Here is a 13,228-nt window from a genome sequence, read left to right as displayed (position 1 = left end):
GGAGTATACCCTCCTTGGGATTTCAGAATTCTATACGCTTGCTTGCGTGGGTGCACTTAAAGATCTTGTCACTGGAGAGACAGCACTCTGTTGGACCAGTGAATCAGTCCAGCCAAGGCAACAAGCTGCACACCCCCTCTGAAGACTGGAGTTGTTTTAACCGAATGTCCACAACCCCAGGTTCTGGTTCGATGAGAAGACTACTCCACCTCTTCTCAGGCTCAGACAACCCTTAGAATCTCTTTGTTGTCCTTCTTCCCTTGCTCTCAGCAGCAGCTTCGGGCTTCCTAGCAGCAACTCCTGGTTCGAACAGAGCTCCACAAAAGCCATCTCAACTCCTCTCCAAAATGGAGCTCACTGGTGCTCTCCCTGGGAGAAGAAGTCTCTCTCTCTTCCCCAAGGCATCACGGAATTTGTAGTCTCCAAGGCTGGATTGCAGCGTTCAGGGTCTTCCCAGCTAACACTCTCCCAGTTAAGTTCAAAGGCCCCTCTAGCAAAGGTTGCCTACAGAAGTCACTTGGAAAACTTCCCATGACGTCAATGAGTTTTGGATGAAGCCTTAGAACCATAAAGTGTTATTGATTATTATTACACCAGTATATATGAAGACAAGTTTATTTTTCCAGTACCATGCTTGGCTTTCACTTCCCAGCAGGGGTATTAGTATTGGGTTAGATTATTGCGTCACTAGGGTACAGCATATTATTCAGGGTGGCATAGAGCAGCTCTGCCCCAGGGCATCTCAGGGAAGGAACTGTAGCTGTCTTTCCCAGACTGCTCCAAGGGATAGTAATTTGCTGCTGGCCTATACCGCCAACTAGTTACTAATCAGTCTGCACTAACTGTGGTGTCTACACCGTGCTGGGTCAAAGGGAGACACTCTCCTGTCGGCTTACCTTACTCCTCTCATTCCTAGTGGAATACCAGGGTCAACCAGAGAGTGCTCTGCCATCAATTTAGTGGGTCTTCACTAGACCCACTAACTTCTGCAGGCCAGAAAGGGGAGTGTTATGTGGAGCTAGACATTCCCTACTCTTTTGTAAAAGGAGAGCTCAGTGCCCAAGAAACACACTCTACTTACTGTACTTCAGGCTGTGAACATGCTGCTTTATTCAAGTACACAACAAACAGGATGGGGGGGACGGGACACCCAGTAACTAAACAGAAATAAGGGAGGGGCGGAGCATGGCTCCAACCCATAATACTCTAAGTAACCCAGTTAGCCTCTCAGTTACTATTTTACTTCAGGTTGAAGTGAGCTGTAGCTCATGAAAGCTTATGCTCACATAAATTGGTTAGTCTCTACGGTGCCACAAGTACTCCTTTTCTATTTTACTTCACTGTCCCTCTCCCAACTCCCCAACTTCCTGCCCACCTGCTCCAAGAGGGTGTACACAGGTACCCCAAAGTGAACCCATTTACTCAGAACTTAGGACAGAGTGAGCCAGGGTACCTCATGTAGGGTTGGTTCTTACCCCTCTGTAGTCCAAGTTACAATCTAGCCCACTGTAACCATTGTACAGTGTTTCTCATATTAAATATTTTAATTATGATGTAACCATTCTTCATCACCATATACAGAAATGGCCGTTTTTATTTTTAGATGGATAATTGTGTATACCTATATATGTGGTCCAGAATACAGCAAATAATGCAGTCATGTAAAAGGCAGAAATTATTGTGTAAAAATACCATTTCTTTTTTAGAAATTTATTGTAGCATGATGACACTGTAATTGTGCTATATATGGATAACATTTCAGTATAGTGCAAAGGGATTAATTAATTGTGAAACTCTTGCCACTGTTCATGGAAATTCCATGGTTAAGTCCCCATACACTGCCCTAACAAGGTACCCCTTAATAGGTATAGGATTCAGCCTGCATTCTTCATGCTCTCAAAACTCCCACTAAATTCAGGATCCAGCCTACAGATTGCTACTATCATCCTGTAACTAATACATAATCTTCACCTGCACTCAATTTTCAGGTGAAACAGAAGTCAAATAAGTCACCAAGTCAACAACTCATGCATTTTTGACTACGCAATTTCTTTGATAATTTCTCAAACATGATGCTAAAATGGAGATATAACTGAGAATACATATCAGTAATTAAGGTAAAATACATTACAGAGATGTTGCAATTATTCCAAAACCAAGTACTAAAAACCTAAGAAACTCAGAATCCAATGAAGTGAGCTGTAGCTCACGAAAGCTTATGCTCAAATAAATTGGTTAGACTCTAAGGTGCCACTAGTACTCCTTTTCTTTTTGAGAATTAAGGTAGTTATTTTTCATACATAAAGTGGCGGAATCCCTGCATTGTGTGCAAAATTGAACTCAGTCCTAACTATAGAACAGAGAGCAGCACTTGCCTAGTAATAGAGATCCAAGTTAGTACAAGTGTCATGGTTATTGTAAACGACTGCACTTACTGGGCATAGCAAGCCTGCAAACACATGAATAATCCCATTGATTTAATAACTTCTCTGAAGCACCGTCTCCTCCCTGTTTCCTCCTTAGTCCAGAGGGGGGTAGTAAAACATTCCTTGCACCACCTCAGCCCTGCCAATTTCCCAGCCCTCATTTCCCCATTCCAACCTGGAGGAAACACAATCTAGCTCATTATGATTCTGCCTAATTCTGCCACCCTTAGTGACGTTGCAAAATTTCTCACACCCGGACAGATCCCATTGATATCAGTGTGACTACGTGTGGAGTAAAGACCCTCAGAGGGTCTAAGGTGGCAGAACCAGAGGGTGGCACAGTCAGGCCCTTAGAAATGCACATATTTTGAATATAACAGAGAGGCAGCTGGAAAATGACCTCTCCTTGTGGCTGACTACAGAGTATACTTGCAACATTGTTGTTTCTTGCCATTAAAAGGCATAGGGTGAAATCCTGGCCCCACTGAAGTCAATGGGAATTTTGCTATTGACTTCAATGGCGCTAGGGCTTCGCCCAAAGGATTCGAAAATCCTGCAATACTGAAGGTATATCCTCGCAAGGATTGTCTCCAAGTGTCTACATTTACCTGTCAAGCAGTATAAGTAATTTCTAAATCCATTATATTCAGATTAATGCTCCCTTTGGAGTACAAGTATATACAAATACATGGCGTTTTATTTTCCACAATTACCTATAGGCTTTCTGTGGCTAGGAGTAAATTACAGTAGCAGTATTTTAACAACTGTGGGAAAGACGATAAAACTTTCTGCCTCTTATTAACTGCTATGTGACTATTAGGTTTATGGGCGATGTTAACATTGCAGAATAGGAACAATAACATTGTAAAAAGCCTCCAAAACATTAGTTAGAAATTTTCCCCATGAGAGGCCGGGGGACTTTGCCAACCCCTATAAGATCTGAAAAGGTCACGTGCCAATCATGTAAAACAAGAGTAAACTCTCTGTTGCTAAGTAATTATACCTAATTGTAAATTTGTGGCATAGTGTGAAGTTTAAACTAAGCATGCTGCTCAGAAACCTGAAATTGCTATTGAAAGTTCACAGAAAATGAAAACTACCTCTTTAAAACTCAGCTTGCAGCTTGTAGCTCCCTAGAACAGAGCCCCTGGGCAAGTAGTTAAAATATGATTTTGATAAACAAATCTGACATTGCAAACTTACTGCAAAATCCTATGCATATAACATCACTTATGTGTGCAACTTGTTTAAATTATAGCTGTAGAGAGAAGGAAATAAAATAAGCATATTAACCTTTTCTATAACAGTGTTCACATACGGGTAGTATTCAGCAGCAGATGATATTATACTGATTCCTGCTAGCATTGCTGTAGTTAAGGGTCTGTCAGGATTTTTGTTCTAAACCTCTCTATCAGAGTTTATTAGCTCAGCTATAAGTATCCCTTCCAGACCAACCTTGGCATACACAGTCCTGAGAGCAAAGCTTTGTTTAGTACAAATTCCCTTCCCACATCACCAAAATCCATCACTTTGTATTTAAAGTCACAGGAATGTAAAGAAGCAAAATTGAAGTTAATTAAGGACACAAGTATTTTTTTTCTTCATTTTTGCATTTGCAGTCATCAAAAGTAGTTTACTCTTTTGGACTGAAATTTTGTTGGCTAATGATCCATCAGGTGAAATAATCTGTTCGCATTTTTTAAAAGAAAAACTACCCATAAGAATAGTTATTAACGTTCAAAAGAACAGGCTATTGCACAAGCACACCAGTGTAATCTGATCTGGCTTTAATAGCCGAAGTCCCTTTACACAGGCCCAGATTTTTAAAGATATTGAGGCATTGCTTTGCTCCGATTTAGATGGGTACACCCCATTTCCAAAAGTGACCTAAGTGTTTAGAAGCCTAAGGCTATGTCTACACTACCATGGGATTGACGCTCTGGCAATCGATGCACCGGTGGTCGATTTAGCGGGTCTACTGAAGACCCACTAAATCAATGGCAGAGCGCTCTCCAGTTGACCCTGGTATTCCACTGGGAATGAGAGGAGTAAGGTAAGTCGACAGGAGAGTGTCTCCCATTGATCCAGCATGGTGTAGACACTGAAGTAAGTCGACCTGAGCTACGTTGACTCCCACTACTTTATTCACATAGCTGGAGTTGCATAACTTAGGTCGACTTACCACGGTGGTGTAGACATAGCCTAAGTCCCACTGACTTTCAGTGAGACTTGAGCTCTTGAAGCCCAAATCATCAATGGGAGTTAAGTGCCTAAATACCTTCGGGGATCTGGACCCTAAGTATGTAAATCACTTTTGAAAACGGAATTTGACTACATAGGTCAGTTGGCTTGGCAACCTGAGTGGAGCAATGCCTAAATACCTTTAAAAATCTGGGCCTGAGACAATATATCATAACACACCTGAGTATTATTAACTGGATATAAAAATTCACTTACAGCTGAAATTTGACATGCAAAGTTCTCACCTCCAGAACAGGCTATTTTTTGGTAACTGTTCAACAGTATTAAAAACTCATCACTTTAAATATATTTTAATGTAATCAGCAGACATCTAATGAACACTAGCAAAAATCTACACTGCAGTATGTTTTTGGTTTATACAATTCTTAAATATATTTGACAGTGTCACCTATGGCCTTCACATATGTTTTGGGACTGTCCATGTTTTCAAAATTAGAAAATTGAGACCCATTTCTCTTTATCATGGGACACACACAGTGTCTTGGATCTTTCAGATATACAAGAGAATGGTTTCTGCATGAGGCCTTAGAGCAGTGGTGGGCAATCTGCAGCCCATCAAGTAAATCCAATTGTGGGCCGTGAGACATTTTGCTGATGTTGACTGTCCACAGGCTTCCCGCAGCACCCATTGGCCGGGAATGGTGAACCACGGCCACTGGGAGCTGCAGAGGGCCGTACCTGCAGACGGTCAATGTCAGCAAAATGTCTCGCGGCCTGCAATCAGTTTGCCCACCACTGCCTTAAAGTGTGGTTCTATGCTAAAAAGTGACTCATTAAAAATGAGTATTGTGAGGTTCCATGTTTACACATTCCAAGGTTTCACCTGGGGAGCTCTGTCAGCCTTCAATGGGGTTGTACAGGTGTCACTAAGGGTACAATCTGAAGACAATAGAGCTGCACAAATCTAAGTGACAGCTTAATCTGGCCTACACAATCTTTATTACAGCTGGTGATCCATGAAAAGAAAAGCACCAAGCCTGACTTTCAGAGCTATGGTGAATCTGCAAGGTTGACATGTAGCAAAATTATCTTTTTTACTTGAAAATAGATTCACAAGGGGGATTTAAGACCCAACTGCCACTTTAGGCTCAAATTGAAGACCTTCAAAACCCCTGCTCAGCTGCTGCCTAACGCTGTCGGTGCCTTAATTGCCTAAATACCTACATTTCCATTGGAAAAATCGCCTCAGTGACTAAATTTCTGCCACTGGTCATGTGACACCACTGAGCAGCTCAGCCCTTAGCTCACACCTAAGCCCCAGTGGGATTCATAAACTAAGCCTTCCCCTGCCTATCCCATCTGCAGAGTTCCATTCACTATACATGCTCAGGGGCTACCTTGAAGCATATCTATTGGATTGGGCTCCAGAGAACACAGAAAAGGAGAAGGGGTCACTACTGCAACCTTGTCCCAAATAGCCTGGTGGTTAGAGCACTCACCCAGGAGGTAGGGGGCCTGGTTTCAGATTCCCACTCTGCCTGATGTGGGGCAGCAACTTGAACCCAGGTCTGCTACCTCCCAGGTGAGTGCCCTGAACACTGGGCATGGAGTATTCTAGGCTGGGTCTCTTTCAATCTCTCCTCTTGAAGTTCAGGTGGGAGAACTGGGTTCAAGTCCCTGCTCCACATCAGGCATCACAGGAATTGAAACCTGAGTCTCCCATGTCCTGGGTGAGTGTTGTAACTACTAGCCTCTTGGGCATAAAGACAGCAGCACCACTTTCTCCTCCTCAGTTTTTCTTGAGAAAGGGCTGACCTGGCTTGGGCTCCCCACTTCAGAAGAGGGCTCACAGTTATGAATCCCAAGGGGAGAAAGGCACCTCCCTCAGGTCCAGAATTGGGAACCTAATTCCTTTTGAGGCCTCACCCCCTATGTGAAGGATAATATGAAGCCCAGTGAGGATAATATGAAGTTATGAGTGGTCATACTTTGAAGGCACATATATTCCAAAACACACTGGGCCAAATTCTTATCTCCTGGCTTATATCGAGGTCAGTGGGGCTGAGCATTAGAATGAAGTGCTATTCAAGAGAAACAAGCAGATCAGAATCTGGCCCATTTTAATTACCTTTATATATAGACTCTCAGGGTGGACTCTTTAATTAAAGGGTGGACTCTTTAGTGTTGCCCTAATGCTGTGATTGGCCAGTGGTTAGGGCACTAGGCTGAAACTTAGAGGACCTGGATACAATTCCCTTTCTGCCACAGGCTTCTTATGTGACCGTGGGACCCTTGACATTTTACAAACAAACAAATAAATAAATGAATACATAAAATGTCAGGGTTCAACAATCATGTGAATCACCCACTTAAGGTGGGATTCACAAAGGTACTTAGGAGCTAAAGTCCTAGTTTTAGGCACCACTGTCATTCACAAAACACCGGCACTGCTACCGCCTAACCCTGTAGGCATCTAAACTTGCTTGGTGCCTATGTTTTTGCAGAGGGCATGCCCACTTTTGCCTCATTCAGGCATCCAAACATCTATCTCTTGCCTGAGCCCAAGAGTAATTCATGAATCAGGGGAAGATAGGGACTCCGCAGCCTAACTCACATGTGGGGCCTGACCTGGCAGGCATGCTTGGAGGCCACCTAGATTTACAAAACAGTCTGGGGGCAGGCAGGGCAGGTGGGAGGTTGAGGGAGAGTTAAGACCTGAGAGGTGGCAGATCCCTGTTCAAATCCCCTCTACTCACCCAGTAGTTTCCTGTATCCTGGGTGAGAGCCCTGTTTGTTAATTAAAAAATCAGTAAAGATATTTCAAAAGCAAACACTTTCCCTCTCACATCTTCCCCAATTCGCTACACATATTCTGACAAAGGGTTACTATATTCATACAAGTGCTGATGATGATCAGTACAAGGTCTATTCACTATTCAGTCATACTTAAAATTAGGTACACATAGAAATTAAGTGGTGGACAGGCCCTGTGCTAAGACTCCCAGCTTAAGGGCAAATTTCACCTACCGTGAATTTTACCCTTTTCTCAGATCTTCTTTCCAGGACTCTCTAAATTTCCCATAATTCATAGCACACCCGATCATGTTTTCATGAAGAACAGAAACCAAAGCACAAGTTCCATTATCTGATGTACCCTGCATAAATTATACCAGGAAAGTAACTCTCCTGCATTACTTAGGAAACCTATTAGAAAACTATCCTTGATTAGGAAGGGAAGTGAAAGCAGCAATAATTTTTTTAAAATATGCAAAGGCTTATATGGGATTAAATCAATAAAGAATTAAAGCATAATTAATGCTAATCAACATAGCTGTATTGAAAATAGATGGATCTTGTCAAACAAACTTGACATAATTTTTTCATGAGATTACAAGCTTTGTTGATAAAGATAAAGGTGTTAATGTGTTAATATAATATACTGACTTATTTAAGTTTTTTGACTCAGTACTGCATGGCATTCTGATTTTAAATTTAGCACTGTACAAAATCAATGCACCACATATTAAATGGATAGACGACAGAGCTCAACAAGTAACTGTAAATTTTCTTTCAATGGGGGTGTTTCTAGTAGTGTGCCACAAGGGTCTATTCTTAGCCAGCTAGTATTTAATATCTTTATCAATGATATGGAAGAAAATATAGAAACATCGATGGTAAAGTTTGCAGGTGAATGTGGAGGAATGATTCAGCATAGAGTTATCTGAAAATTGTAAAAGGCTCATGACATTTCAAAATTCAAGAAACAAACCTGGAAAAATGCTAATGACATATTTGTTAAAAGAAAAGGAGTACTTGTGGCACCTTAGAGACTAACCAATTTATTTGAGCATAAGCTTTCGTGAGCTACAGCTCACTTCATCGGATGCATACTGTGGAAACTGCAGAAGACATTATATACACAGAGACCATGAAACAATACCTCCTCCCACCCCACTCTCCTGCTGGTAATAGCTTATCTAAAGTGATCACTCTCCTTACAATGTGTATGATAATCAAGTTAGGCCATTTCCAGCACAAATCCAGGTTTTCTCACCCTCCGCCCCCCCCCCACAAACTCACTCTCCTGCTAGTAATAGCCCATCCAAAGTGACCACTCTCTTTACAATGTGTATGATAATCAAGTTGGGCCATTTCCAGCACAAATCCAGGTTTTCTCACCCCCCCCCACCACTTTTTTCCAAAAACCACACACACAAACTCACTCTCCTGCTGGTAATAGCTTATCCAAAGTGACCACTCTCTTTACAATGTGTATGAAAATCAAGGTGGGCCATTTCCAGCACAAATCCAGGTTTTCTCACCCCACCCCCCATAAAACACACACACACACAAACTCACTCTCCTGCTGGTAATAGCTTATCCAAAGTGACCACTCTCCCTACAATGTGCATGATAATCAAGGTGGGCCATTTCCAGCACAAATCCAGGTTTTCTCACCCTCCCCCCCACACAAACTCACTCTCCTGCTGGCAATAGCTCATCCAAAGTGACCACTCTCCTTACAATGTGTATGATAATCAAGGTGGGCCATTTCCAGCATAAATCCAAGTTTAACCAGAACGTCTGGGGGCGGGGGGTGTAGGAAAAAACAAGGGGAAATAGGATACCTTGCATAATGACTTAGCCACTCCCAGTCTCTATTTAAGCCTAAATTAATAGTATCCAATTTGCAAATGAATTCCAATTCAGCAGTTTCTCGCTGGAGTCTGGATTTGAAGTTTTTTTGTTGTAAGATAGCAACCTTCATGTCTGTAATTGCCTGACCAGAGAGATTGAAGTTTTCTCCAACTGGTTAATGAATGTTATAATTCTTGACATCTGATTTGTATCCATTTATTCTTTTACGTAGAGACTGTCCAGTTTGACCAATGTACATGGCAGAGGGGCATTGCTGGCACATGATGGCATATATCACATTGGTGGATGTGCAGGTGAACGAGCCTCTGATAGTGTGGCTGATGTTATTAGGCCCTGTGATGGTGTCCCCTGAATAGATATGTGGGCACAGTTGGCATATTTGTTGTTGTTCCCCACTTTTTTTCAAACCAGCTGTAATTCAGAACCGCATTACATTATTTTATATCTTCTTACCACTTTGCTAATATGCAAGCAATTTCTAATGCGGGCTGCTACTTCCAGGAGCCAAAACACACGGATCTAATGAAGCTATCTAAACTTATTGGGTGAAATCCTGTTCCCTTTGGAGTCAATGGCAAACTCATGTTATCTTCAGTGGGACTAAGATTTCATCCATATTTCATATCTGAACCACAGTTAAATATATTCATATGTAAGTATTCATGTCACATTATCTCAGAAAAGGATGAATAGTGAAACAGAAATAATGTCTCTCTCACTCTCACGCAGAATATACAAAAGCATATATTGTCTATAATTAGCATTTATTACTGGTATTCCAGTAGGATGTACACACAGTCATGGTTCCTGCCCTGGAGAGTTTACAGTAAATCTAAAAATATATAGATAAAATTGCACCAGAAACTCATTCTTGATTAAAATCAAAGGTATTTAAAGCTTTAGTGAATACTATCCTTTGGCTTGATGGATATTATCATATGCCTTTTTAAAAAATGTTTCCGATCTGATCCTTCTAGGTAAGGATGAGCAGTGGAATAAGAGGCGTGTATGTGAGAGATTTACTCCCCTTTTCTCCCTACACAGCCAAGCAAAGGCTGTGACAATCCCATTTAATTTAATGGAACTACTTGGTTGAATAAAGGCTGTAGGATCAGTAATAAAGCCATGGAATAGCACTTGGCCAAAGATCAATGTACATGAAGTAAGTTGAAAGAAACAGAGCAATATGCACAGCACCAACAGTGAGCTGGCAAGAAATTTAATCCCAAAAGGTCAGACACACATCTAAGGCCCTGGGCATGTCTTTGTATCAGAATGTTATAAAATGAGGAAATACAAGCCCTAATGGCTTAATGGTTTTGCCCTTGACTGTGTTAACAGGGACCTATCTTCTTACATGGTAAATTAGTTGCTTCCAGCCTACACTTGATTCCTAAGTGGTAGGGAAACAGATGCATTGCTAGCAGAATCAGAAACTAATCCAAACATCTAAACTAAACAATGTTGCCTAGAGGTATTCAGATTTTAATCCAAATTGTGGAGAGAGAGGAAAAAAAGCTGCCACGTTTGTCATTCAGGAGCTGGAATTACAATAAAGGCTTCTCCTTTGTGCGCTGTCTTGCAGTGTCATCAAAGGTCATTGTATATTGCAGATATCAGGGGATAATGAGTTAGGGTCGTGCATAATGATGCTAGGCTCCAGGTAACAGAGGAAGCATTCTTATGCTCCTTCCCTTAGGATGGATGAGTTTGGATTATTTACAAAGTTTACTCACATCCCTACAGATACAGTTTCCAAGCCTGGTGCAGCACTAGTCCATTGGTGATAAAGGTGTTGTACATTGCATTAGCTTCTTGTTACCCCGAGCCTTTCTCTGTGTAAAAAGTAGGCTAGTAGGAAATTACTAATATCATATCCAAACAAATATCTCATTCTATTTAAAATCAGGAAACTCCCTATTTTCCTGGTTAGACTGAAATGCTTTGTTTTATATCTGCCCTGAAACACTGTCCCTGATCAACCAGACAAAGGGTCAGTTTTTACAATAAAAACACATGGAGTGAAAGACACACTCATATACTTGTACAAGTCTTCTCTGAAGGGTTTTACAGACTGGTAAATTGCAGATCCAGACACTAGACTCTTAAATCATTTGAAGCTGACATAAACTGATCCTACGCACAGTTTATAATCATGTTTTTACATTTAGTCTCGACAATTATAAATTATTTATATTAGATTTGTGAGTGCTCCTATTCAATAGTATTGTCAGAGTCCATTCATCCCCATCTTATAATCGTATTCAAATTCGTTGCTAGCCCCCAACTCCCATAACCTTTATCCAACTGTCACCAACCAGGAAAAAATGTAGTAAAAAAAAGTCTCATCTGCAGTATGTTGGAGCTGAAATGTTCTATGTTTAGATGTGGTTTTCAGGCCATCTCAGCAAAACGGAAAGAGGCCTGACACCATCTAAACTTATTGCACTTGAACCTTTAAAGATGTTCAAAAGAAAAAGAAAACGGGCCTTAGCCATTTCACATGAAGTTATATGAAAAATCTAGGGCCCTAACTTGACTGGAACTGGTTTAAGTACTTCTCCACTACAGCAGCAGTGCATCATATGAAAAGGCTTTGCTTGGCATTTGTCCACAGTTATAAATAAAAAACATATTTATCTTTGGTCATGCATATAATTTAAAAGATGGACAGCAAGAAACCTCCCTCCCCAACACATGCTTTTTAATCTGTAGCAAACCCAAGATAAATTCTTATAAATTATGGAAGAAAAAATAAAAAGAGAAAGAAAGAAAAAACAATAACAAAATAGTTTGACTTTTTGGAAATCTGGAAAACAGATTATTTCTTTGGATGGAATAAAGTGTGTGTGCATGTGTCATCTTGACTGTATGTAGTACTGTGGTTTCCCATGAAAATACTTAATTGGGATTAATAGGATATGGAGCATTATCAGGGCTTTATCAAGACAGACTTCAGAAAAGCCTTTCAAGACATTTAATTTCCTCTAAAAGTTACTGAACTAAATAATCATGAAAAATGATTGCAAGACTGGACTGAACCTTATTCAGAGGGTATCAGTAGTATGGTTTTTCGGGGAAAGTCTGTATACCTCCAAATGAGAGATAATGTAAACAGCCAAGTTTGGGAACTCAGTGGAACGTTGACTGATTTGTAACATATGTGACAGTCAACCAAAGAAAGGCAAAAACTCAATACCAACTTACGTGTCGGCATCAAAAATATAACTTGAGGCTGTGAATGAGTAAAATAGGAAACTGAAACCTGAGCAGCTGTTTTGTCCACAGTGGTACTGTTTCAATAGTTAGCTGTGTGCAATTGCACATCAACATTTATGTGTTCCTATTTTATGGGTGCAAATGTTCAAAGTGCATACACAACTAAGATACTGTGGTTGCTATTAGAAAGAGAACATTTACCAGTGCTACCACCTTGTGAGCCGGTAATATTTTCACTCTGTGCCAAACAAAGCCTGCAGACACTGTATGGGGTCAAACTCACTCCCTCCTTAGGTTTTGCTTTATTAACAAGGAAGCTAAGGACAACAGGATATATATTCCACCCCAAGCCTTTCCCTCAAAGCTGGTGTTTTTCGAGCTGCTCCTGTTGGGCTTGTTTGTTCCAGAGCCTAGTTTCCTCTGCCTCAGAACGCCATGCACGAGGCTCAGTGGTATCTGGTAGTGAGTTTCAGCCTGGCCTGACCAGTTCAGTGTACCCCGATTCATTAATGTCATAAACTGTGTCTGTTATGTGTCACAAAAAGCATCATTGGAAAAATAATAACATATTGATCATTAATATTCTTGCATGATGTATGTACGGTAAACATCCAAGGCACCCTACAAATATGAAGGAAATGTGGAACTAAAATGTGTTTGCCAGACAAGTCTGGGGAATGGGTAAACTGGTCTCTTTCAGACAACGGACAAGCCAACACTTC

The sequence above is a fragment of the Chelonia mydas genome, chromosome 3 (genome assembly GCF_015237465.2).
Source record: "Chelonia mydas isolate rCheMyd1 chromosome 3, rCheMyd1.pri.v2, whole genome shotgun sequence".
Classification (NCBI taxonomy): domain Eukaryota; kingdom Metazoa; phylum Chordata; order Testudines; family Cheloniidae; genus Chelonia; species Chelonia mydas.
The sequence above is the reverse complement of the archived record's forward strand: the minus strand, read 5'-3'. Positions refer to the sequence as shown.